This window comes from Spermophilus citellus (genome assembly GCF_964194105.1).
Source record: "Spermophilus citellus genome assembly, chromosome: 2".
Classification (NCBI taxonomy): domain Eukaryota; kingdom Metazoa; phylum Chordata; class Mammalia; order Rodentia; family Sciuridae; genus Spermophilus; species Spermophilus citellus.
In genome coordinates this window covers 198,982,110-199,009,707 of record NC_138183.1, presented here as the reverse complement: position 1 = coordinate 199,009,707, position 27,598 = coordinate 198,982,110, and the positions used below count along the sequence as shown (strand labels likewise).

General features: G+C 38.2%; 1 pseudogene across 1 annotated transcript; it reads right to left on the bottom strand.

The window, feature by feature from the left end:
* Positions 1-6,241: 6,241 nt before the first annotated feature.
* LOC308642108 (olfactory receptor 52E5-like) lies at positions 6,242-7,182 on the bottom strand (annotated as a pseudogene). The gene has a single exon. The product of its transcript is annotated as an olfactory receptor 52E5-like (transcript).
* Between the last annotated feature and the right edge of the window lie 20,416 nt (positions 7,183-27,598).

Here is a 27,598-nt window from a genome sequence, read left to right as displayed (position 1 = left end):
TTTATGCAGTAATAATCTACCCTTGATGCCATCAATCTACCTTTTCATCTTTGGCAGTTTTCCTTGTCTTCTGAATGTCTTCTATGACTCTACTTAATGTTTTTGAATATATGGGATTCAGTTTTATTGCTTCAATGTTTTTGTTTTCTAATTTGCTAATTTTGACCAATTAATTTCCTTCCTCATCCTATTTGTGGTTTATTTTCTACTTATGTTCATTTCTAGAAAATTTTTATTGTATATCACACATTTTGGATTTTGCTTAGATACTATATTTAATTTAGTTTTAATTCTGCAAATATTCTTAATATTTTCTCTGAATGCATGTAAGTTACTTGGAAACAATTTTATACTTTTGGGCTCTGTTAGCACAAACTAGAACAAATTTTGGTCTAGAACTAGTTTTGATTCAGAACTGAAGAAAGATTCCTTTGAGTATTCTGTTTGAAGCCTCATGAATTATGTTTTTTTTTTCCTTTGCTGGCTGGTAGAATGGCTATTCTTTAGGCCCATGTGAGAGTTGGATACTCTCTTTTTTAATCCTTAGGGTACTGTAGTTTCTCCCCCTACCTCATGTAGCTTCCTCATTTGTTACACTCATTACTTGAGGATTCTTTGAAGATTGTGACCATTCTCTCTGTGTGCAGTTCTTTCTTCCCCAGAACTCTGCCCTGTTAACTGTAGCTTTATTCTTCTTTAAATACTTCCAACTAGACCTCTTCAATTCAGGGACTCCACTGAATCCCACCTAAGTTCCATCCCTTCTCCCTCACGGTAGCCTGGGAACTGAGTCAAGGCAGCAAACTGGAGCAACTGCCTCACTTGTTTCCCATATCGCAGGGGTCTCTGTTCTCACTTGCATGTTGTCTGCTGTATTAGAACCATTAGTTAATATATCTCACTCAGTTTTGATTGCTCTTTTTTTCCCAGTTATTAATGCGAATTCAGTACCTTTTACTCCATCTTAGCTAGAAGCTGAAGTCTATGGGAATTTTAAACTTTACCTTTTATCACCACTTGACCACTTATTCTGGCTTATCTAAAAGATGATCTCACAAAGTAGCAAGCCAGTCAGGTTACCATATCTTGTGTGATTTCATTATCTTGAATCTGGAAATGGGTTTATTGAAACTGGTTCAGTGAGTGGAATCCCTGCTCTGACATCAGCCTTCTGCTCTGTACATATTCTTCCAAGACAATCTGGTTCCTTACCATTGAGCCTCCTTCAGAGAAACATGGACTATAGTTTGGGCATCCAAAGATCCTCCTTCCTTCTGCTTCTGCTGTTTCTGGGGTGAGGTGGGGATCAGAGCTTACAGTGAACTTCTACCCCTTTTCATCCTCATGTCCTTTCCTCTCCGTCTTTTGCCTTTTTTGATCCTCTTTATCCTAGTTGCTTAATTTCTCCCAGTCACATTCTTTTACCTTCTTCTGTTTCTTCAGTTTTCCCACATTTTTTTAAAACAATGTGTTAGGGAGAGTCTGAGTTGATATCCTTGCACCATGTAACCCTGAGTTACATTCTAGGACCCCAGGGCATCTACTGTAGATGGAGTGCCCAATATGGCTTCTTTACTCATAGGTCTGGCTCCTTGGTTGGAATGGCTCAAACACAACAGAATGGCTAGGCATTGGCCTTTCTCCGAGCCTTCTCCATATGACTAACTTGGGCTCCCTCATAGCAGAGCTGCCTCAGGGTAGTGGGACAATTTTCTGGTGAAGGGCTCTTCTCTACTTGCTTTCAAACCTGATCCCCAGCCTTCAACCACAAAGCTTTCCCAGTTGCAAGCCCAGCTCTCATCACATCACAACCCCTGTTCTAGGCAGGTGTCTAACATCAGAGTGGTGACTTGATGCCTTCGTATTCCCATGTTGCCAGACTCTGTCAGGCAAAAATGTTCCTGAATGTGGGGAGGGGAAGGGAGGAATGGAAGGACAGCAGAATAAAATAGACATTATTATTGCTGTGGGTATATACGTGACTGCATGGCCAATGTAATTCTGCAACCTGTACACTGAGAAAAATGAGAAATTATATCCCATCTGACTCAAATGTACGATATGTCAAGATCATTGTACTGTCAGGTGTAACTAATTAAAACAAATAAAAAAAGATTGCAACTGAAAAAAAAATGTTCCTGAATCTGACTCAATATTCTATACTCTGCTTCTCAGAAAGGAGAATTGATGTTTAAATTCAGCTGCTTCTGCTTCTCCAGAGAAAGGTGGCCTTGCTGGCCCTGAAGAGGCTGAAGAATCAGGAGTCCAACATTTTCTTATTCTCAGGGGAGAAATCTCTCCTCTATGCTCTTAGCTCTTGATGTCTTATCCTTCACAAGGTAGAGTTACTATTGCCACTGAAGGTGTTAGGGAGAGTCTGAGCTGATCACCTTGCACCAGTTGAATGAGGAAGACGTGATACTTAGGAAATAAAAGTAGTGATTGTTTACACACAAGCAAAACCTGAAGTCAAGAAGGTTCTAATGCAAATGCCTATGGGCACTAAGTTCCAAATTTCCAGAAAGGTACTGATAAAGAGTAGACACACTGCATACAAATGCAACCATGTGTCCTCCTACACTGATAGCTCATAGTAATTATAATACACTCCAAGAAGCTTCTTAATTTTTCTGTATCTAGGGAAATAACCACTTCAGTGAAATTTTCAGGGAGTCCTATTCTTGTTCTTTTGACACATTCTTTTTTTTTTTTAAAGCAAGCTAAAAAATTTATTGCAAGAGCAAAAGTAACAAAGTAATAGAATTTTAGTAGGGAGTTGTAAACTTGTTCTTTTTATGGACCTTGGGTTTTCCTCCCTTTTTAAACTCTTCCCTCTTCCCACTCCCCTCATTATCCCTCATATCCACATGTGTATTATAGCATTTCATTGGATATCCACTTGTGTGTGCATCCAGAAAGATTGATTATTCTTAACTTTATCATAATTTACTCCATTAGTACCTGCAGGTAAAATATATGGCTGAACTTGTGGTAATGATTTCTTTTTTTCTGACTAGTCGCCTTCCTTGTAATAAAGGATTCAAGCCTAGAATTTGGGTAGGACAGAATTTTGTTTCCATGTCTTGACACTGGACAAATTGCACAAATTATTAGAATATTATATTTCTAATTTGTTTATTTACTGGAAAAAATGAATGTGAGAATGTTTGTAAAGCCCTTAGAGGTTCTTGTTGGTGGTTCAATGTTGTTGTTATTATTATTATAATTATTAATATTATTTTTACTAATCCCTAAAAATAGGCTTCTCAGTATGTTTGGGGGGAAAATGCTAATGAGCAATAACTAAATGTTTGCTGCTAGTCAAATTGGAGCCCATTATACAAAACTGTCCATGGATCTTAATCTCAAATCAGTGCCCAGTCTTTGGAACACATGTACATATAATTGCTGGTTTTGTGTTAATTTTATAAAAAATAATTTACTTGGCTCAGAGAATTTTAAAAAATTGTTGCCTATGGGCCTCTATAGCCTAGGGTCATTTCTTGTGGACTATTGACTAGCTTCTTGAAATCATCCTCTAATTCCCCTCAAAGTTAACTCTGCACATATTGGGTAGCTAACTTTTAGAGTCAGACATTCCACAATCTGTCCAGCTCTTTTCATTTGGTTTTGTAATAGGGATAAACTTAATTTAAAACAATTTGTATACAAATCAAAACCACCATGAAATATTGTCTCACTCCAATTAGAATGACAAATAAAAAGTAAAAAACGTCAGTCAAGAATTCAGAGAAGGAAATCTGATAACTCATTTGATGGGACCATATATTAGTAGAGCCATTATAGAAAACAGTATGGAAGTTCCTCAGAAAATTACCACCGGATACAGTAATTCCACCACTGGGTACATATCCAAAGGTGAGGAAATCTGTATGTTGAAGACATATTTGCACTCGTATGTTTATTGCCGTAGTATTCACAATATCCAAGGTATGAATAAACCGAAGTGTTCATTGGTGAGTGGATGGACAGAGCAAAGGTGGTATAAATACACAAAGGAATGTTATTCAGCCATTAAAATCATGACATTGTGTCATTGGCACCAATTTGAGGACACTTATTAAATGAAATAAACCAGGTGCAGAAAGACAAATACCGTACACTCTTCCTCAAATATGAAGATAAAACGTTGACCTAATAGAAATAGAGAGTAGAATAGTGGTTAGCAGAGTCTCGGAAGTGTGGAGAATAGGGGGAGATAGAGGATAATTAAAAGGTACAGGTGTCCAATTGTACAGAAGGTATAATGTGTAATGATCTCTAGCACAGTAAGTAACTATGGCTGACAGCATTTAATTGTATATTTCAAAATAGCTACTAGAGAGGGTGTTGAATGTTCCCAACACAAGAAATGATAAATAGGATTATGGATGTATCAGTCAGTTCTGATCATTAGAAAATCCACACATGTATGAAATATCACACTGTATTCCAAAAATATCTACAATTATAAGGTGGTAATTAATTTAAAAGTTAATAAAATATATACAAGCAAACTGATGTAAAATTTATAATTTTATCTATATTCATATGTCGGGTTAACCTATGTATCTTTTTCTCTTGATAAATTTTTTCTCTATTAAGTTATTCTGTTTTGTTTTATTGTTTATTTTCTGATTTTGCCATAAGGATAATTTAATTTTTGAAACTGAGTTTGCAAGTTTTTGAATTTTGTAGTTCTGTGGAACAGTTAATATAGTATAGGAAACTCAAATTATGATATGTACATGCATGAATATGCCACAATGAAACCCACTATTCAGAGTAATTCATATGTAACAATAAAACAAATTTAAAAAGCTATATTGTCTTGACATTTATTTGGAAGACAATCTGAAATGACTCTTTTGTCATCTTCAGTTTTTGTTATGTTTTGATTTTAGTCTTTTGAGCTCTTCTTTCTGGTATTTAAAACTTTCTGTTTAGAAAATTAAGGGCTAAGGATTTGTGCTTCCCTGGTGTATGGGAAGTCCTGAGTTTGATCCCCAGCACTGGGGGAAAAAATACAGATTTCCTGACCATTTTTTTCTTTGTGTCTTTGTTTCAGTTCTTCAAATTTTTCTTTCTCCTCTTTCAGTTTACATTGACTGTTACCTTAGTCCCATTCTCTGTGTATTTCTGCTCAATGCACCCTGAGTTTCAACCAGGGTATTATTTTCAATTAGAAGTCAGTTTCATGTTTTTGCAGCTCCTAGAATACCCAAAGAATCAATGCTCTTATTTAGCTTCCACACCCTAGTGAGAATAACTTTATGCTCTTGCAGGAGCCACCATTGCAGTCTTTCCCAAAGCTCATCTCAAGGAGGATTGTTAAGCAAAGGTTTTCTCTGATCCCTCAAGCCCAGATAGAGAACTTTAAACTAGTCAAGGCTTTATTCCTCCTGCCTGAGAGTGTCTCTGAAGGTAAGGGCTGAGAGGACCACAAAGATTATCAATTTTGGGACTAGGGACTGTGCACTGAAACTGGATTTAGTAAGCTAAATCTAGAAGCAGTGCTAGAAGGCACAACAACACTACCTTAGTATGTACTCTTTTTCCAAATCTTTTAATGTTTTACAAGCTGTGAAGATTTTTACTACAGTATTTTCAAGTTCCTAGTACTGAATTAATATTATTTTATAACATTTTATGGACAGGGATATTGATGTTCAAAGAGTTTTCACTATAATTCTCTGGTCAAACTTCTAGATAAGTCCAGAACCCGAATGTGTACGTAAAATTTAAGATTATCAGTTAATTTTTCTGGACACTGTATTTTAGTTGGTTTACAAGAAATCCCACATCATTTTTCTACCCATAAACTTGACCTTGTGAATGTGAATGGAGAAAATCTCCAGGTGGGAGGAAGTTGTTCAAGGTACTTATTGCTGCAACAAGTTTTTGCAAAACCTCTTACTCCCTTCAGGAATTTTGAGATACCAGTAGATTTAAACATGAACATTATTTTTACTCTTCATGGATGATAGTAGAGAGTTTGTTGTGGAATCTCTATGCTATGCCTTTCAATGGGTGTACTGGAGATATGGGCAATGGAGGGACACATAATGTGATTGGCTTGTGTAGGAATGTCAGAGGAGTTAAACAAAATGTTCCTGCTATTTATGATCTCATTATTGACTTACTAGGGAAGTTTAACAAAAATATTTCCAGTGTTTACATCTGGTGTGATCTCATTATTTCCTTATTGGACTACTGTGGAAGATACTCTTGGGGCTAAATGTCAATGGCTTTTAGGATGAAGCATCATTAGTACTCGCTCTCTTATCTGTTTTGTCCTGACCCCATAGATAACAGGATTAAGGGCAGGGGGAACAACCACATACAGATTTGCCCAAAGTATGTGGATATAGTGGGGGACATTGTGGCCAAAGCGATATGTCATGAAGGAAAAGAGGGCTGGCAGGTAGAAGGCCAACATGACACAGACATGGAAGCCACAGGTGCTGAGTGCCTTCATCCATGTATTCCAGGATGGGAGATGGAAGACTGCTTGGAGAATTTGAATATAAGAAAATCCAATCACTGAAAGGTCAATGAATCCCACTGAGAAAGCAATGAAGCCATAAATAAAGTTGACCCTAATACTGGCACAAGCTAACTTTGCCAAACCCATGTGTTCACAGTAGGTATGGGGGATAATCCTGACACCACAGAAAGACAATCTCAGGATGAGAAAGATGAAAGGAGTCACTAACACCAAATTCCTAACTAAGATGACTATGCACAGAATGGCTATCACCTTGTTGGTTAGGATCATGGTGTATGTTGGGGTTTGCAGATGGCAATATAGCGATCTATGGCCATGGCTGTCAGCACCATAGATTCCAGGCCAGTGCATATGTGGATGGTGTACATCTGTGTGATTCAGGCACCAAACACAGTCTCTCTGAGATTGAACCAGAAAATGCCTAGCATCTTGGGGATGGTGGCTGTGGACAAGCCCAGATCAGTGCAGGCCAACATGGCCAGAAAGTAAAACATTGGTTGATGGGGCCTGTGTTCAGTCTGAATCACAAACAAGATAATGATGTTCCCCAGCAGGGCTATCAGATATACTACAAAGAAAGGAAAGCCGATCCACATGTGCACATCTTCCAACCCTGGTATACCTATCATAAGAAAGGAGGACGGGTGGAACTGTGTGCTGTTGATCTGGAGCATGTTGGTGGGAATTGGTTATAGAAACATTTCTGACAGAAGATTTCTTGCTTCCAGGGACAGACCCTGACTTCTGTCATAGCATGTTGCCTATTTCTTGGAGAAATGGGACGTCTATTCTTTACTTCCATAACACAGCAGAGGAGACCTAGAGAGGGAATATCAAGGACAGTTAACAGATACATTTGCTTTGAAATATTTTCCTCATCTATAGAAAATCCACTTGTAAATTTTGTGAATATAACAACAATCCTGAACTTTCCATCTCTTTTGTCCCGTCAGTCTCTAAGGAAGACACTGCATATGGTATTAAATTAGCAAATACTAACTGTTGATTATAATTACTAATGATGATGTAAAGAATAACTGAGATTGTGTGTGTGTGTGTGTGTGTGTGTGTGTGTGTAAAATATCATCAGATTGTGAAACTGTGATTGAGGGGGAGATGATAAACCAACCTGTCTAGTGGTTTGAGCAATGATATTTTCCTGCAAAATATTCCTGAGAAATTAAGAAGAAGCTATCTGTGAGAAAATCCAGAAAAAGTGGATGATTGGATAACTGATATTTAGATCTGAACTTGGGATGGAATTACAACATTTAGATGCAACTGGGTGTTTTTATATAATTTCAAGAAAACAATGCTCCTTCCTAGAACTAAAACATTGTGTCCTTCACCACTTTACATTCCTTAGCTGAACAGAAAACACTGGATTCACCCAGATAGTTTTCAGAGCCTTTATAATTTATTCTTTTTCATGTCATGTTATGTAAATGGACAATCCCTTCATACTACCAGGGAAGTGACAGTGGCAATGTCTCTGTCTTTTTAAAAGTTAGAGCAAGACCAAGGCTAAATACTTGCCTCAACCTGAGAACAGTCTAGTTTGTATTAATTCTGTAGCTAGTTTCTGATATAGGGATAGGGATGGGAAATCATATGTCTAAGTTGGCTGCAGGATAATTTACTATCATAATTGAAGATGTCTGGTGCCTTGTGTTCTACTTATGTTGTAGTTTCCCCTATGACATGGAGGCAAGCTGTAAAATAATGTGGTGCTTAGGTGCGCATGAATCTAGGTAGGACATTATTAGAAACTCGACAATGTATGCTCTGCGATAGGGTTATAGGTGGGATTCAGATAGAGACTGGGCTAGTTGTATCTAGGCAGTGACATATCTTGAGAAGTTCCATGTATAGTTACTATGTCCCATTGGCTCAATTTTGGAAAGTTCTATTTATATCCATGTTCAACTTTTTATTTTTTTACCTATTTTTATTTTTACTGATATGAAACATCTGACCAACTTTGTTCTTCTGAGCTATTTCCACATTGTTTTATGTGGTTTTTCAGTCTTCATACTTCCTCCAATCTAACCTTCTAGAAAGATCAACCACATGTTTAATTTCTCTATGTTAATTATAAATATTAAATTAAAATAGAGGTTATACATCCTAATAATATTAGTTATATCAATGAAGAAGCTGCAGAAAGAACTTAGGAGAAAAAACTTAAATTCTAGAGCTAAATAATTTTTTCTTATCAGCAAAATAAGAATGAATAAGGAATACCTAAATTTGGCTGCATTAGAAACACAATGATAAAAACCAGCAAAAGTAGCAAGGTTTAAATTTCGTTTTATACTTTCACAGCTCTCTATGACTTTAAATTCATGTCCTCTTCTGTAATATGCTACATTCAGTCAAATGGTTGTTCTTTTTAACCTTTAGGCTATACTTATTACAAGAACTATATTTTCTAAAGATATTAGCTTTGGAAAAAGGAAATTGAGATGGAGAATGGATAGTAGGGGTAAGGGAAAAAGAACGGAATGAATCTGACCTAACTTTTCCATATACCCATATGAATATATTACAGTGAATTTTACCATTATGCCACAAGATACTAATAAAAATAATGTAGATAAATGGACAGATCAGTAGGGAACAGGGGAGAGAGGAGGCAGAGGGCAAGGGTAAGTACTGGCCACTGAATTGGAGCAAACTGTACTCCATGCATTTATAATTCTGTCAAAATAAATTCTAATGTTATGTATAAGTGGGAACCTATTAAAAAACTAAAAAGAAAAAATGTATTAGCATTGGAAAATTGTATTGTTTCCTTAAAGTTTTAAACTAGTTTTGGTGTCAGAATTTGAATTTGCCCACTAACACCGTCACAGTGAATTAACTCCCAATAACCTCAGTAATCTTTTCATAATTAAACTCGGCAAATGAAAAATTTCTAGTAATTCTCTTATCAATGAAAAAATATTTCTAGGTTTAATGTCTAAGGTAGCCTTTGTCCTGTGTTGGATGTTGAAATAGTTTTGTTTTCTTTTTAAATCAAATTCATTACAGAAGCAAGTGAAATCTTCATCTTCTGGGGTTGCAAACTATGGCCCCAGGCTTCATTAGCTGCTTACAAAACAACTTTCACATATGTAACATCTTATTTAATAAAGGTCATTTCAACTTAATCATCTCCACTCTGAAACCATTCCTCTTCCATTTACCTCAACCCTACTTAATTGTGTGATACACACATTGTTCCAGGAAAGAAACCCTGGAGACATCCTCAGTACTTTCCTCTTCTCTACATTTCCTCACTCTTCAGTTCTAAACACTCATCAATTCTTCATTCAAGTGCACTTAAATACTAGATAATCACTGCATTCACAGTATCAATGCTCAAGGAGCTAGACATACTGGTCCTGCTCTTGTGGGTCAAATAGGTTAGTGAGGAGGACCAACACTAATCAGATCATTTAAGTGGCAACTGGATTGCAAAGAGGAGTTGCTGTACACTAGGGGCTTAACTAACCTGGTCATTATTTTTGGGGAATGATTTCTTGAGGAGCTTTGGCTAAATTGACAGCAGAAGGATGAGAATGGATACATGGAAGGGTGAGTCGGGGACAAAAAAATCTAGTTTATGGAAAAGAATGGGAAAAGATTTGAGTGGTGAGGAATGACAAGGCAAAGATGAAGGAATGGAAGGTCAGCGTGACCCTGGCTGAGAAAGAAGGCACAGAATAGATGAGATGAGAGGGGATAGAAAACCAGAATGTAGGCTCTTGTGGTTATCCAACAAGTTTTATCTTGCTAAGAACAATGGAAAAGAATGTAAGCTTTAAGCTTCAGTGTAACATGATTCAACTGCAATTCAAAAACCGTAATCTGCTTGCACTGTCAAAAGTGTATTAAAGTCAGGAAGCATACATGTAGCCAAATCAGTTACAAGTTTATCACTGACATTGGATTGAAGATGACATTATGGTGTACCCTACTGCTAGTGATGGAGGTTGTCCAGAGCAGGTCAAATTAAAAATAATTTTGTAGGCTTAATCTTCAGAAACTGCTGTTCAATCAGTTTTTCTTTCCTCCTACTGATACTGATTTAATAGTATATCTCTTACCATAACTCCCCCCTAATTCATTTCTTTTCACCAAAAGTCCTTCATATTTTTCCATTTTGAAAAACATCTGATGGATCAACATATTGACCTTAATTATTAATGAGATTAATTATTGAGATTGGGAAGCAGTGATTACATGCTATGAGACGGGAGAAGGGAGCAGAACTCCATGAGGGGATAAGGAAAAGGGTTTGAGGGTATGTATAGATGCATCCTCAAAAATTTATATATGTATATATATCTTGTATGTTTATATGTATATATATTTTAGAAATCCCATTGGCGCCTTGTGACAGCACATAGAATGAGTGGGTGGGGGTTGATGTTAATTTCACATGTATTTATTTATTATATTGTTTTTAATATGCAACATAGCTCATGTGCCAACATCCTAAAACCTTATATATTGTTACATGTTCTAGCTGCTTCTAGTCACTTAAGTCTCCCACCTCCTATATTAAGAATTATCTGAAAACTTAACCACTACTACCATTTTCTGACCCCATCAAGTATATTACAGAAGTTCCCATAAGAGAAACATTTATAGCATGCTGTGGCAGGTGCTGCTCCAAATGCAGGTGTACACCAGCCATTTAGTCAAAGTTCTTGAATTCATGCGTCTTAAATCCTAGTATTGCAATATTTTGCTTCCTGGTCTCAAACAAGATTTCTGATGTTATTAGAATCCTCTTATTTATTAATATTCTTTCTAAAATTTCCTTTGATACTCTAAATATATGACAAATTCAGAATATTCAATAAGCTTAGCAACAGCAGAAAAAAATAAAATAAAGTTCTATTATGTCACTACTTCTCTGCGAACTGCTACCATCATTGTGACAACTACTAGTGCAATAATTTTCACCTTTATATACTTTGTACTTTTTTTCTGTTTAATATGCACTTTCATGCATGTTGTCTTTTTCCACCATAACTTTCTGTGCCTCTCTCTTCCTTTTCCTTTTTGAACCTCTCTTCCCTTTTCAGATACTCAATTCCCCAGTTCAGCTATGTTGAACTTTTTCTAATGACTGCCTTCCAACCTCAGAGGCAGAATATTTAATAACCTCTCTACCCAGGCTCACAGGCTTCCCATCCCGCAAACCATCTGTTCTCCATTTTTGTATAGTCGATAAACCTTCTCCTCCTGGAATGACTATTAAGAGCTTCTCTTCTGAGTGACAAAATGAAAGGATTTAGAGAGAAAAAAACTTCAATCAGGCCAACTGGTAGGTTACCATGAGTGTTCTCATATAATAACATTTGTTCATATGTTTGTGTCTACGCATATGCTCCTGCATTTGCTAAAACTGGATTGCTTGTTTGTCACTGTGCATGTTTTGCTGTGTGCTTCTGTGTAGTGTCTGCTTTGTGGCAATTGATCCAGATTATTCTCAACGTGACTCCTCTGTCTTTTCCTGAAGACCTTGGAAATGGCCCTCTACAGAAGCACTGGCTGATTCACTGGAGCTCTATCACTCCTGGGATCACTTTGGTTATTGTCACTGGAGCCCCCTTTCAACAAAACCAGGGGAGCTGACTCACCTACCTCTGCCCAGCATCTGAGAAGTCATTCCTCAAGGACTGTATGCCACAGACTGCAAACTGAATGTGACTGAGTTCTCACAAGCCAGGGCCAAGAAATTTGACAGCCACTCTAGTCCCCTGGGAAAAGCCTTCAGAAGCAGGTTATGTCTCTGGACCTGGGATAGAGGATTTTCATATCCCCAAGGATAGAGCTCTGTTTTCTAGTCAGAGACTTCTGGTTCCCAGTCACTTGCTATCTGTGCAACCTCTAGTGAGTGCTATTTCCTGAACAGGTCCCATAAGTCTAGTCAGCCAAAGGAATAGTGGCCTCACACCAACACCTTAAATCCCAGTGTGTTACTTTTGGCAGAGAGACAGCACAGGCAAAAACAGAGCACTGTAGGAAAACCCAGAAACTCCTCAAAGTCAACTCAGAAACATGCATAAGTGGCAGAGATATGATTTGAACTTGTTTCTAATCCTTGAAATATATATATATATATATATATATCAAGGTTTATAACTGTAAGAATTATATTACATGATTTTCATGAGCATTTAGTGACTCTAACTCTCTATATGTTATTAATTTAAAGAAACACAAAATAAATAAATATATATATATATATATATATATATATATATATATATATATATATATATACATAAAGGGAATAAGTTTAGTGTACAGATTAAAAATATGACTTCTGATCCACTTAATTTGTTCTACGATTTTGATCTACTTCATGTGTCATTCTAAGTCCTCGTTTTGGTTTGCTCACATGGAAAATGAGAAAATATTATGTCAACATGTAGGATTTCTGTAATGATATAATAATGTAATTCTTGCAAAGTTCTCAGAAACTATTAGGCATTTATTGATAAACAAACACTGGTAATTTTTATAATTTTTAACAACCTTATATTTGAAGTTAACACCTGGATGTCAGAGACACCCAGGAGTCATAAAAAAGACAATATACATTTCACATAATTTTTCTAACAAGTGAAAGAATACATGTGGCTTGAGTAGCAGTGTGTTTGAAAACAGAGCCATACTCTTTTTGAAATGAACATCATTATTATGACTTATTTGAAATAGAATTTATTGGTGCTCAAAACCAGATTAAATATCAGATGGACCAATAGCAGTTACCCTTTTAGTTCACTAGATTGCTCATGTAAAGGACCCTCATTTATTTGTTCAAGAAATGTATTTAGTTTGGCCACTAGATGTCAGTAATACTCTTATGCCAATCTGAAGCTCCTTGATTAATTGAGTCTACATTTGTTGAATTTCTGATGAGACAATACTAATTATATGTTAAATAAAATAAATAATAATATTAATAAATGGGTAATAAATTAAAGCTAAATTAACTTTTTTTTGTCTTTTGAGTAATATGTATATGTAATCATCAAATCAACTACAGTTTTTAAACAAACAATGTGAATTTTTCTGTGAGCTATCAGGCTAACTGCAAACTTTGAAGGTATTTTAGGCATATCTTTGTTTGAATATCTCCAAGGTTAAAACAATTTTATCATGATGAATCACTTATTTCTTTTGCAATACAGTAATATAAAGCAGGGAAGAGGAAGTACTGGGGATTGCAATGGATTAAACTATGTTATATGCTTTTATGAATCTGTCAAAATGAACACCACTACTTTGTATAACTATGATGGACAACCAAATATAAAGGACATTGGTAACTTTTCCTGATAATTTAGGTATTATTTATAAAGTTTGATAATTTCACTATACATTATTATGTTCATTTGTTTAAATTACAATATTCATCAAAGCTTTAAAAGTGCAATGTTTTCTTCAATATCTGTGAATATTCTAATAGGAAAGGATACTCTTAACATGTCAATTGTTTCTTCATGCCACTTTGGACCTTGTACAATTAATTCTATAAAATTGTGTGAGAAACCTAGGAGTATAAGCAGGTAATATGTGTGATGATTACAAGGTTTGTTTCGTTTTTTCCCATGTCAACCTCAGTGCAAACATACTAGATTTGATTTCAAAGTGTATTAGTGTAAATGATTTTTTTTAAATCAACATCACTTTAGTTAACTCTTGAATTATCTAAAATAGTGCAAAACTATTCTAACAACTCAGAACAAAAAGGGACACAGTATCTAGTATTAGAGATAAAAATCCTGAAATAAAGAGCAAATAAATAATTGAAAAGGGAATCTGTAAAAACTCTGGCCTTCAAGTCTGTTTTCCTTCAGCTCTTCATGTATTTGGGCCAGTGTGCTGTCTGTGACCTCCTTTGTGTATCCAGGTGTACACTGTACTCTGCTGAGGACTCAGGACTACGTACTTCAGTGATAGTTTCCTTTGATTGATGGCATCAGGTTGGATTCAGAAAAGGGAACATGCCAACAGGAGGGCAGTGAGAGACTGTGGTTAAGATATTTGTTCTGGTTCTGCCTTCTCCCTCACTGATGATGTCGTTAGTGTCCCCACGGGCCTCACAATCAATCTCAATTCCTGACATTTAGGTTTTTCCATAATGTGCTCTTGGGCTCTAGATTCCAGGAACCCCTGCCCCTCTTCCAGTATATATGTCTCTCAAGTAGCTATATTTCTCAGACAATGTCCTAAGCTTTTTTAATCTGAGACAGTATTTTATTCATCTTTCTAATTCTACATGATTACTTTTATTTTTCTGTGTGTAGGTAAATCAAGGACCTGAACAAACACTTATCAGAGGAGGCTATACAATCAATCAAAAAGTACATGAAAAAATGCTCTCCATCTCTAGCAGTCAGAGAAATGCAAATCAAAACCACCCTAAGATACCATCTCACTCCAGTAAGATTGGCAGCCACTATGAAGTCAAACAACAACAAGTGCTGGCGAGGATGTGGAGAAAAGGGTACTCTTGTACATTGCTGGTGGGACTGCAATTTGGTGCGCCCAATTTGGAAAGCAGTATGGAGATTCCTGGGAAAGCTGGGAATGGAACCACCATTTGACCCTGCTATTGCCCTTCTCGGACTATTCCCTGAAGACCTTAAAAGAGCATGCTACAGGGATACTGCCATATGGATGTTCATAGCAGCACAATTCACAATAGCTAGACTGTGGAACCAACCCAGATGCCCTTCAATAGATGAATGGATAAAAAAATGTGGCATCTATACACAATGGAGTACTAAGCAGCAATCAAAAATGACAAAATCATGGAATTTGCAGGGAAATGGATGGCACTAGAGCAGATTATGCTTAGTGAAGCTAGCCAATCCCTAAAAAACAAATACCAAATGTCTTCTTTGATATAATGAGAGCAACTATGAACAGAGCAGGGAGGAAGAGCAGGAAGAAAAGATTAACATTAAACAGAGACATGAGGCGGGAGGGAAAGGGAGAAAAAAAGGGAAATTGCATGGAAATGAAGGGAGACCCTCATTGCTATACAAAATTACATATAAGAGGTTGTGAGGGGAATGGGAAAATAAACAAGGAGAGAATTGAATTACAGTAGATGGGGTAGAGAGAGAAGATGTGAGGGAAGGGTAGGGGGGATAGTAGGGGATAGGAAAGGTAGCAGAATACAACAATTACTAATAGGGCATTATGTAAAATTGTGGATGTGTAACCGACGTGATTCTGCAATCTGCATTTGCGGTAAAATTGGGAGTTCATAACCCACTTCAATCTAATGTATGAAATATGATATGTCAAGAGCTTTGTAATGTTGTGAACAACCAATAAAAAAAGAGATTTTTAATAGTTCTTTGTAACTATTTAAAAGATGGTTGCTATTGCTTTTAAAAAATAATTGAAATAAAAGTATGATTGGTTGGTGTATAAATAAAACAGAAATAGTTTTGTACAAAGATATTTTAGTCCTTAAAGTATGAAACTTAATGAACTTGTGTAAAGATCTTTATTTTTTATTTTCTGCTTCAAATTTTCAATAAACAAGCTAAAAAGTAATTTTCTCCTTTTGCTAAAAAGATAAAAAAAAGATTTAAATGTGTGTAACAAAATGGGCATTTTAACAGTACATATCTTTCCTTCCTTCCTTTGTAACTACTTGTAAACAAAAATCATGTCTTATGCCATTAATTTTTTACCCCTTGTCTTTATTTTTTTCCACTACTGAGTATTGATACAGGGGTACTTTACTACTGACCTACATCCCCATTCCTTTCTACTTATTATTAATTAATTAATTAGGTTTTTTTGGTACTAGGGATAGAACCCAGTAGCACTTTACTACTGAGTTACATCTCTCCTCAAACCCTGTTTAGTCTTTATTGTGAGGCAGGGTCTTGCAAAGTTACTTAGGTTGGACTAGAACTTGACATCCCCCTTTATAAGCCTCCCAAGTTGCTGAGATTACAGGCACATGCCCCTGAGCCTGGTGATATTATTGTTCTTACAGTACCTAACACAGATCCTTATTTCTATAGCCAGCACTAAATTAACTTTTATACAGTGAAGACTAGCACTAGGATAGTCTGGATAGATAGAATTTAACTCTCATATCAGTGAATTTGGCTAAATTTGTGTACTCAGGTTTCATGAATTTGGGCTAAGCTCATGGACCATGGGTTTCTTTACCTTGAAAATGGTGATACTGATCTTATTATTGTTGTTTTGAAGAATGAATAAACTAATTGTGAATTTTTTAATAGTGACTTAAATTTACACATTTTAGATTATACACACTTTGAGTTGTTATTGTTTTTATAAACATTTCCCTGTCCTTTGATTAGGAGTGAGCTCACTGCCAAATACCCCATTTAACATGGGATAAATGGGAGTGGAGGGATTTTCATCGCGCGAGGATTGGCTGCGGGGGCTTGGGCGCGGGCGATTTCTCCACACGGAGGGTCGCACTGCTTGTTCGGCAGATAGCCCCTCGGCTGGAGTCCGGCGCGCGCTGGGAAGCGGCAAGATGGCGGCAAGAAGGTGCAGCGCTGCGGATTCTGTGGGCTCCTACCAGCGGTGCAATGGCTGTGCTCAGTGCTTAGTTCTGGGTTTGAGACAGAGGAGGGAAGCGGTCCAGTTCGGTTCTCCACACCGGCCGGACCACGGAGGAGGCCAGTGGCCGCCATCTTGGAGAGCTGACGTAATCATCCCTGTTTTCTACTGATCTCAGCTCATTCAGCTACGGAACAGGTGATTTCAGGCTGTTATTTGCCTGCGTCTCACAGACAGATAGCTCAGGCTCAGGGCTAGAGAACCCGTGGAGACTGCTTCTTGGAGCCTTCTCCTAGCAGAACGTGCACCGAGCTCGGAGCGGCTGGGTTCTGGCTCCTGGAGCTGCTTTGGCCCAGGACTGGGGAACCCGCGGAGACTGCTTCTTGGAGCCTGGTCCTAGCAGAGCGTGCACTGAGCTCGGAGCGGCCGGGTTCAGGCTCCTGGAGCTGCTTTGGCCCAGGGCTGGGGAACCCGTGGAAACTGCTTCTTGGTCCGGGTCCTGCTGGGTGCTGTGGGGGCCAGAGGGGCAGAGTGGAGCTGCCGCCTGCACCCAGAACAGGCCAAGTGACCCACCGGCGTGGTACCACGTCACCCCAACTGCAGCTGGGGCCGAAGAGAGCAGCCGCCCACGCCTGGATCAGGACCAGCGACCAGATGGCGTGGTAGTCAAGTCACCCCATTTGGAGTAGGGGCTGAGCAGAGCTGCCGCCCGAGTCTGCAAGGCAGGCAGACCTGCGACCCACCGGCGGGACAGGCCCGGTGGCCTGCCAGCAGGGTGGACACGTTGCACGGATTGGAGTGGGGGATGAGCAGGGCCGCTGCCTGTGCCCAGAAAAGGCCCAGCGACCCACCGGCGTGGCAGTCAAGTCACCCCATTTGGAGTGGGGGCCGAGCAGAGCCGCCGCCCGAGCTCGCAAGGTAGGCAGACCGGCGGCCCACCGGTGGAATGGGTGTAGCGGCCGGCCGGCAAGGCAGACACGTCACACTGGTTGGAGTGGGGGCAGAGCAGAGCCGCCGCCCATGTCCGGAAAAGGCCCAGCGACCCGCCGGAGTGGCAGTCAGGTAGCCCCTTTTGGAGTGGGGGCCGAGCAGAGCTGCCGCCCGAGTCCGCAAGGTAGGCAGACCTGCGACCCACCGGCGGATCAGGCCCAGAGGCCTGCCAGCGTGGTAGACATGTCACACTAATTGGAGTAGGGGCCGAGCAGAGCCGCCGCCCACATCCGAATCAGGCCCAACGACCCGAGGGCGTGGTAGTTACGTCACCACAATTGGAGTGGGGGCAGAGCAGAGCCGCCACCCGCGCCCACAGGGTGGACAGACCTGCGACCGACCTGCAGAGCAAGCCTAGCGGCCCGCCAGCATGATAGACAGATCACCCCAATTGGAGGAGGAGCACAGCCACTACCCGCATTGCAAGGGAGATTTTTTCAACTATACAAGAGCAATATAAATAAATAGGGGGAAAATTTCAAAAACACAACAGTTTTACCAAGCAGAAAGAAACACGAGCAGTATGAAAAGACAAGGAAAGAAAGGACCACAAGCAATGCAGGTCAACTCAACTTTAGAAGAGGTAATAGCTGCAACAGATGGAATGTCAGATAAAGAATTCAGGATGTACATGCTTCAGATGATCTGGAGTCTCAAGGAAGACATGAGACAGCAAAATCAGACAATGAAAGATCACTTTGACAAGGAATTACATAAACAAATCCAAGAAGCAAAGGATCAATTATACAGGGAGATAGAGGATAATAAAAAACAAACAAATAGAAATCCTAGAAATGCAGGAAGCAATAAAACAACTTAAAAACTCAATTGAGAATACTACCAGCAGAGTAGAACACTTAGAAGATAGAACATCAGACAATGAAGACAAAGTATTTCAACTTGAAAATAACATAGACAGCTCAGCAAGACTGTTAAGAAACCATGAGCAGAACATCCAAGAGATATGGGATAACATAAAGAGACCAAACTTAAGAGTCATTGGGATACAGGAAGGCATAGAGATACAAACCAAAGGAATAAACAATCTATTCAATTAAATAATACGAGAAAACTTCCCAGACTTGAAGAATGAGACAGAATCCCAAATCCTAGAAGCCTACAGGACGCCGAATGTGCAAAATCTTAAGATATCCACACTTAGACACATTATAATGAAGATGCCCAACATACAGAATAAGGAGAGAATTTTAAAAGCTACAAGAGAAAGGAAGCAGATTACAATTAGGGGTAAACCAATCAGGATAACAGCTGATCTTTCAACACAGACTCTGAAAGCTAGAAGATCCTGGAATAACATATTTCAAACACTGAAAGAAAATGGGTTCCAACCAAGAATCGTGTATCCGGCAAAATTAAGCTTCAGGATGGAAGATGAAATTAAAACCTTCCAGGACAAACAAAATTTAAAAGAATTTGCAGCTAGAAAACCATCTTTTCAAAAAATCCTTGGCAATACATTACAGGAAGAGGAAATGGAAAATAACAATGAAAACCAACAGTGGGAGGTAGGACAGTAAAGGGGGGAAAATAATCAAAGAAGAAAACAAATCAGGTTTAGTAACATTAATTAACAAATATGGCTGGAAGAACAAACCATATCTCAATAATAACCCTAAATGTCAATGGCTTAAAATCACCAATTAAGAGACACAGGCTAGTTGAATGGATCACAAAACAAGACCCAAAAATATGCTGCCTACAGGAGATGCATTTGATAGGAAAAGATATACATAGACTGAAGGTGAAAGGTTGGGAAAAATCATATCACTCATATGGACTTCAGAAACAAGCAGGAGTGTCCATACTCATATCAAATAAAATAGATTTCAAGCCAAAGTTAATCAAAAGGGATAAAGAGGGACACTACATACTGCTCAAGGGAACCATACACCAACAAGACATAACAATCATAAATATATATGCCCCAAACAATGGAGCAGCTATGTTCATCAAGCAAACTCTTCTCAAGTTCAAGAGTCTAATAGACCACCATACAATAATCATGGCAGACTTCAACACACTTCTCTCACCACTGGACAGATCTTCCAAACAAAAGTTGAATAAGGAAACGATAGAACTCAATAACACAATTAACAACCTAGACTTAATTGACATATATAGAATATACCACCCAACATCAAGCAGTTACACTTTTTTCTCAGCAGCACATGGATCCTTCTCAAAAATAGATCATATATTATGTCACAGGGTAACTCTTAGACAATATAAAGGAGTAGAGATAATACCATGCATCTTATCTGATCATAATGGAATGAAACTGAAAATCAACGATAAAAGAAGGAAGGAAAAATCATGCATCACTTGGAGAATGAACAATAGGTTACTGAATGATCAATGGGTTTTAGAAGACATCAAGGAGGAAATTAAAAAATTCTTAGCGTTAAATGAAAACACAGACACAACATATCGGAATCTATGGGACACATTGAAAGCAGTACTAAGAGGAAAATTCATTGCTTGGAGTTCATTCCTTAAAAAAAGAAAAAAAACCAACAAATAAATGATCTCATACTTCATCTCAAAATGCTAGAAAAAGAAGAGCAAAACAACCGCAAAAGAAGTAGAAGGCGAGAAATAATTAAAATCAGAGCTGAAATTATTGAAATCGAAACTAAAGAAACAATTGAAAAAATTGACAAAACTAAAAGTTGTTTCTTTGAAAAAATAAATAAAATCGACAACCCAATTGAGTCTAATGTACGAAAGATGATATATCATGAGCTCTGTAATGTTTTGAACAATCAATAAAAAAATAAAATAAAATCGACAGACCCTTAGCCATGCTAATGAAGAGAAGAAAAGAGAGAACTCAAATTACTAACATATGGGATGAAAAAGGCAATATCACAACAGACACTTCAGAAATACAGAAGATAATCAGAAATTATTTTGAATCCTTCTACTCCAATAAAATAGAAGATAGTGAAGGCGTCAATAAACTTCTTAAGTCATATGATCTGCCCAGATTGAGTCAGGAGGATATAGACAACCTAAACAGAGCAATAACAATTGAGGAAATAGAAGAAACCATCAAAAGACTACCAACTAAGAAAAGCCCAGGACCGGATGGGTATACAGCAGAGTTTTACAAAACCTTTAAAGAGGAACTAATACCAATACTTTCCAAGCTATTTCAGGAAATAGAAAAAGAGGGAGCTCTTCCAAATTCATTCTATGAGGCCAACATCACTCTGATCCCAAAACCAGACAAAGACACTTCAAAGAAAGAAAACTACAGACCAATATCTCTAATGAACTTGGATGCAAAAATTCTCAATAAAATTCTGGCGAATCGAATACAAAAACATATCAAAAAATTTGTGCACCATGATAAAGTAGGATTCATCCCTGGGATGCAAGGCTGGTTCAATATACGGAAATCAATAAATGCTATTCACCACATCAATAGACTTAAAGACAAGAACCACATGATCATCTCGATAGATGCAGAAAAAGCATTTGACAAAGTACAGCATCCCTTTATGTTCAAAACACTAGAAAAACTAGGGATAACAGGAACATACCTTAACATTGTAAAAGCTATATATGCTAAACCTCAGGCTAGCATCATCCTAAACGGAGAAAAACTGAAGGCATTCCCTCTAAAATCTGGAACAAGACAGGGATGCCCTCTATCACCACTTCTATTCAATTTAGTTCTCGAAGTACTAGCCAGAGCAATTAGACAGACAAAAGAAATTAAAGGCATAAAAATAGGAAAAGAAGAAATTAAATTATCGCTATTTGCGGATGACATGATAATATACTTAACAGACCCAAAAGGGTCTACAAAGAAGCTGCTAGAGTTAATAAATGAATTCAGCAAAGTGGCAGGTTATAAAATCAACACACATAAATCAAAGGCATTCCTGTATATCAGCAAAAAAACCTCTGAAATGGAAATAAGGAAAACCACTCCATTCACAATATCCTCAAAGAAAATGAGATACTTGGGAATCAACCTAACAAAAGAGGTGAAAGATCTATACAATGAAAACTACAGAACCCTAAAGAGAGAGATAGAAGAAGATCTCAGAAGATGGAAAAATGTACCCTGTTCATGGATAGGCAGAACTAGCATCATCAAAATGGCGATATTACCCAAAGTTCTCTACAGGTTTAATGCGATGCCAATCAAAATCCCAATGGCATTTCTTGTAGAAATAGATAAAGCAATCATGAAATTCATATGGAAAAACAAAAGACCCAGAATAGCAATAGCAATTCTAAGAAGGAAATGTGAATCTGGAGGTATAGCGATACCAGAGTTCAAACTGTACTACAAAGCAATAGTAACAAAAACAGCATGGTACTGGTACCAAAACAGGCAGGTGGACCAATGGTACAGAATAGAGGACACAGAGACTAATCCACAAAGTTACAACTATCTTATATTTGATAAAGGGGCTAAAAGCATGCAATGGAGGAAGGATAGCATCTTCAACAAATGGTGCTGGGAAAATTGGAAATCCATATGCAACAAAATGAAATTGAATCCCTTTCTCTCGCCATGCACAAAAGTTAACTCAAAATGGATCAAGGAGCTTAATATCAAATCAGAGACATGGTGTCTGATAGAAGAAAAAGTTGGCTATGATCTACATACTGAGGGGTCGGGCTCCAAATTCCTCAATAGGACACCCATAGTGCAAGAGTTAATAACTAGAATCAACAAATGGGACTTACTCAAACTAAAAAGTTTTTTCTCAGCAAAAGAAACAATAAGAGAGGTAAATAGGGAGCCTACATCCTGGGAACAAATCTTTACTCCCCACACTTCAGATAGAGCCCTAATATCCAGAATATACAAAGAACTCAAAAAATTAGACCATAAGATAACAAATAACCCAATCAACAAATGGGCCAAGGACCTGAACAGACACTTCTCAGAGGAGGACATACAATCAATCAATAAGTACATGAAAAAATGCTCACCATCGCTAGCAGTCAGAGAAATGCAAATCAAAACCACCCTAAGATACCATCTCACTCCAGTAAGATGGGCAGCCATTACGAAGTCAAACAACAACAAGTGCTGGCGAGGATGTGGGGAAAAGGGTACACTTGTTCATTGTTGGTGGGACTGCAAATTGGTGCAGCCAATTTGGAAAGCAGTATGGAGATTTCTTGGAAAGCTGGGAATGGAACCACCATTTGACCCAGCTATTCCCCTTCTCGGTCTATTCCCTAAAGACCTAATAAGAGCATGCTACAGGGACACTGCTACATCGATGTTTATAGCAGCACAATTGACGATAGCAATATTGTGGAACCAACCTAGATGCCCTTCAATAGATGAATGGATTAAAAAATGTGGCATTTATACACAATGGAGTATTACTCTGCATTAAAAAAATGACAAAATCATAGAATTTGGAGGGAAATGGATGGCATTAGAGGAGATTATGCTAAGTGAAGCTAGCCAATCCCTAAAAAACAAATACCAAATGTCTTCTTTGATATAAGGGGAGTAACTAAGCACAGAGTAGGGACGAAGAGCATGAGAAGAAGATTAACATTAAACAGGGATGAGAGGTGGGAGGGAAAGGGAGAGAGAATGGGAAATTGCATGGAAATGGAAGGCGATCCTCAGGGTTATACAAAATTACATACAAGAGGAAGTGAGGGGTAAGGGAAGAATAATACAAGTGGAAGAAATGATTTACAGTAGAGCGGGTAGAGAGAGAAGAGGGGAGGGGAGGGGAGGGGAGGGGATGGGGGATAGTAGATGATAGGAAAGGCAGCAGAATACAACAGACACTAGAATGGCAATGTGTAAATCAATGGAAGTGTAAAAGATGTGATTCAGCAATCTGTATATGGGGTAAAAATGGGAGTTCATAACCCACTTGAATCAAAATGTGAAGTATGATATATCAAGAATTATGTAATGTTTAGCACGACCAACAATAAAAAAAGAAAAAAAAATTAAAAAAAAACAGCAACAACAAAAAAACATGGGATAAATGGTATCCATGTCACTTGATTCCTCCTCTGTCCCTATAATTGTTTTAATTATAGTTTATTTTCTTTTTAAAAATATTTTTAGTTGTATATGGACCTTAATTTTAATTATTGATTTCTATGTGGTGCTGGGGATTGCACCCAGTGCCTCACAGGTGCTAGCCTCCACAGTTTATTTGCTTGGGAAATTCTTTTGTTTATGTGAGAATTATAATGTAGGAATCCAAAAGTATTGGGTTTCCCATAAAATTGTCAATTGGACAAACTCCATCTATATCCAATTCAGTCTGGGTATTCCATAAAGTTTTTCACAAGCATCCCTTCTGAAATGCCACAGGACGGCTATCAGTGATAGGAGACTACAATACCACCCCATGTTCATATCCTTTTGAGGCTACCTGGCTTCCAATGCCAGTTCCTCCCAACCCATCCCCAGTTCTTTCCACAATACCTTTTGACATAGTTCAGGGACCAAGACAGACTCTGACACAGTAAATGTAAAATAAAAATCTGCTTTGACCACACCCCCAAGCAGTTTTTTTGGTAAATTATCTTTTTGATTCCTGTCCACTTAGTATCCTGGTGCTTGATTACTTCCTAACCTCTTCCCTAAGCATAAAGAGAATTGACACTCTCAGTTTAGCTGTAAAATAACAAACTAAGAATCCACAAATTCTGCAACACATATTTTCTCTAGACAATCTCGTTGAAGCCTCACTTTAGTTCAGTTTCCTTCTTGGGGTAGAATTACTCCAGTAGTCTCTCTCAGAATCAGCTGTCACCTGACACTTTGTCTAAAAAAAATGCTGCTAAGCTATTATTGTCCATTTCTACTGAAGCATTCTCAGTAGAAAGGAATGATATTGTCCCTTGGTGTCATTGATTTTGTCTGCTTTTCACCTTTTTGAGTAATTTCCTTTTCCTTTGATTTATTACCATTCTTGAGTTAGGACTTCTGTACAGGAACACTGATAATGCATAAACCAAGCAGTCATAGGACCCTCCCTGGGTCCATTGCTTTTGTCCAGGAGGAGGTGGCAGTGTTCAAAGGGTAGCATATAATAGAACCATCTCTACTCCTTGGCATTATTTAGGGGCAGTTCTAGCTTGGACCAGCAAATTGAGGTTGTCATCCACCACAAGGTGTCCTTTAGGAGACACACAAGCACAAAAGGACAGGTCTTTTTTTGCCCAGTTGTGCCCCCTCATCTGAAACCTGACTGCTATCCCAGTCCTGGATATTATGCCTTGGGAAGTAGGAAAGAGAGAGGGCTTTGCCTCAGCATCCTCTTCAGCTCCTGTGCTCCTTTTGCAAAACCCTGCAGCTTTTTAAGGCATTTCCCCATTACTACTGCACATATGCAAAGAAATCCTGGACTCATCCCAGCAAGTGAGTCAGATTTTCATACTCTAGTCATGTTCTATAATTAATAATGAATAATTCATCTGCTCATTTCAATTTTCAATCAAGACACTACACTGTGGGTAGTAATAGGGGAAGTAATATGTCTCCAACATGCCTAGTTTTGGCACACTGGTATAAGGTAGTGGTTACCAGAGGCTGGAGAGAGAAGTGGCCAGGGAACTGGGGAGAACAGGTACAATCCATGTTACAGTTAGATAGGAGGAATAAGTTCTGATGCTCTGTAGCACAGCAGAATGATGCAATATATATATATATATATATATATCTCAAAATATTTAGAAGAGAATTTGGGATGTACTTACCACAAAGAGATGATAAAAGTTTAAGGTGCTATATTTGCTAATCTACCTGAGCTGATTATTACCCAATATATACATATATAGATATGAATTGAAAAATCACCTGGTATCTCAAAAATGCATATAAATGTAGTGTGTCAATCAAAAACAAAATTAATTAAAAATGTATTGACATTAAAAGTAGAAGAAGGGGCTGGGGATGTGGCTCAAGTGGTAATGCGCTTGCCTGGTATGCGCAGGCGCTGGGTTTGATACTCAGCACCACATAAAAATAAAATAAAGATGTGTCCACGAAAACTGAGAAATAAATATTAAAAAATTCTCTCTTTCTCACTCTTAAAAAAAAGAAAAAGAATAAAATAGTTCCTGACTTAGGATGGCTTGACTTTTGATTTTTTGTCATTATAATAGTGTTACAGTAGAAACCACATTTCAAATTTTGAATTTTGATAATTTCTGGGCTAGTGATGTTGGTATGATTCTCTTTTTTGATGCTGGGTAACAGCAGTGAGCCATAACTCCCAGTCAGGGGCCTGATTATAAGGTAAACTTCTGATACTCTACAGTGTACTGTTGCTACGTTATGATGTTTGGTAGGTTAGGTGTATTAAGTATATTTTCAATTTTATAATATTATCACCTGAAGATTGGCTTATTGTCATGCCATTGTAGGTTAAATGCTAAATTCTTATTTAAATGTATTTTTTCTAGGAGTACACTTAATGTCTAAAACAGAGGTCTCTCTTTCCTATGTCTAGAAATGCTTGTTCCCAGATGCATATATTCTTTACCTTGGATGCTCCAAGTTGTCTGGATTTTCCTCAACTTTCTGTCTCTCTTCACTTTTATCCCATATTAAATTTGTCTTCTGTGTTTTCTTTTCCCATCCCTGAGCAATGGCCTTATGGTCCAAGGTTCTGATGGCAAAAATGGCTTTGCCACTGTGGGCATCTGGGAGGGGGAGGGTCAAAAGGGAGTGAAAATATCCTCTGGAGCCCCCAAGGGATTGAGCCAAATGGTGCACCAAATGGTCATAAGTGGTGGTTAAAGTACAGCGTTGAGCTGTTTGGTCTAGTTCAGAACCAGGAAAACTATGAAGAGGGCAATAATGAGGCATGTAGGGACTCAGGAGTCCAATATAAGTATGAAGAAGAAATTCTTCTGGTAGGTCTATAGTGGGTCTGGAGTTTCAGATTCAGTTTCTGCCAATTTCTCCAAATCAGCTTCTTCCCTTCTTCTTCTATGGGGGCAAAGTTTTTGAACATGAACTGTATACTACTGTCTTGTCCAGAGACTAGTTGTGCCAGGTCAGTAAGACAGGACTCAGACAGGCCTAAAAAAACGTGGCCAGAGACAGCATGGGGGACGTATGATTTGTTTGGGAAAGCTTACAAGAGACCAGAGCCTGCTCTAAGAAGAGTTCAGTGGTTACAGGCTGACAGCACCTCAGTCCTTATGGTGCTTTTCCAGGCAGTGCCTCCCCTCCCTCATGGTGTTTTGTCCAGTGGTGGCCAGCTGGATGAGTGACGTGTATCTTTTCTACAGTGCCCTGAGTTCCATGCCCATCCCCATTCAGAGAGGGAATTTATATGTCAGGCTGCAGAAGCAGTGACATCATCAGTGTTAACTTCTTTAGTTAGCTGGTCTGACCAGCATCCTGAGAAGTACCTGGTGTGCATGCACAAAAGTGTCTTCCTACAGATAATACTGACTTGTCTTAGTTCCTAAGGTGCATAAGAGAAGTCCATTTCCTTAAAGATAATATGTTTCTGGAGTTTCTGGTCCAGGCTTGCCCTT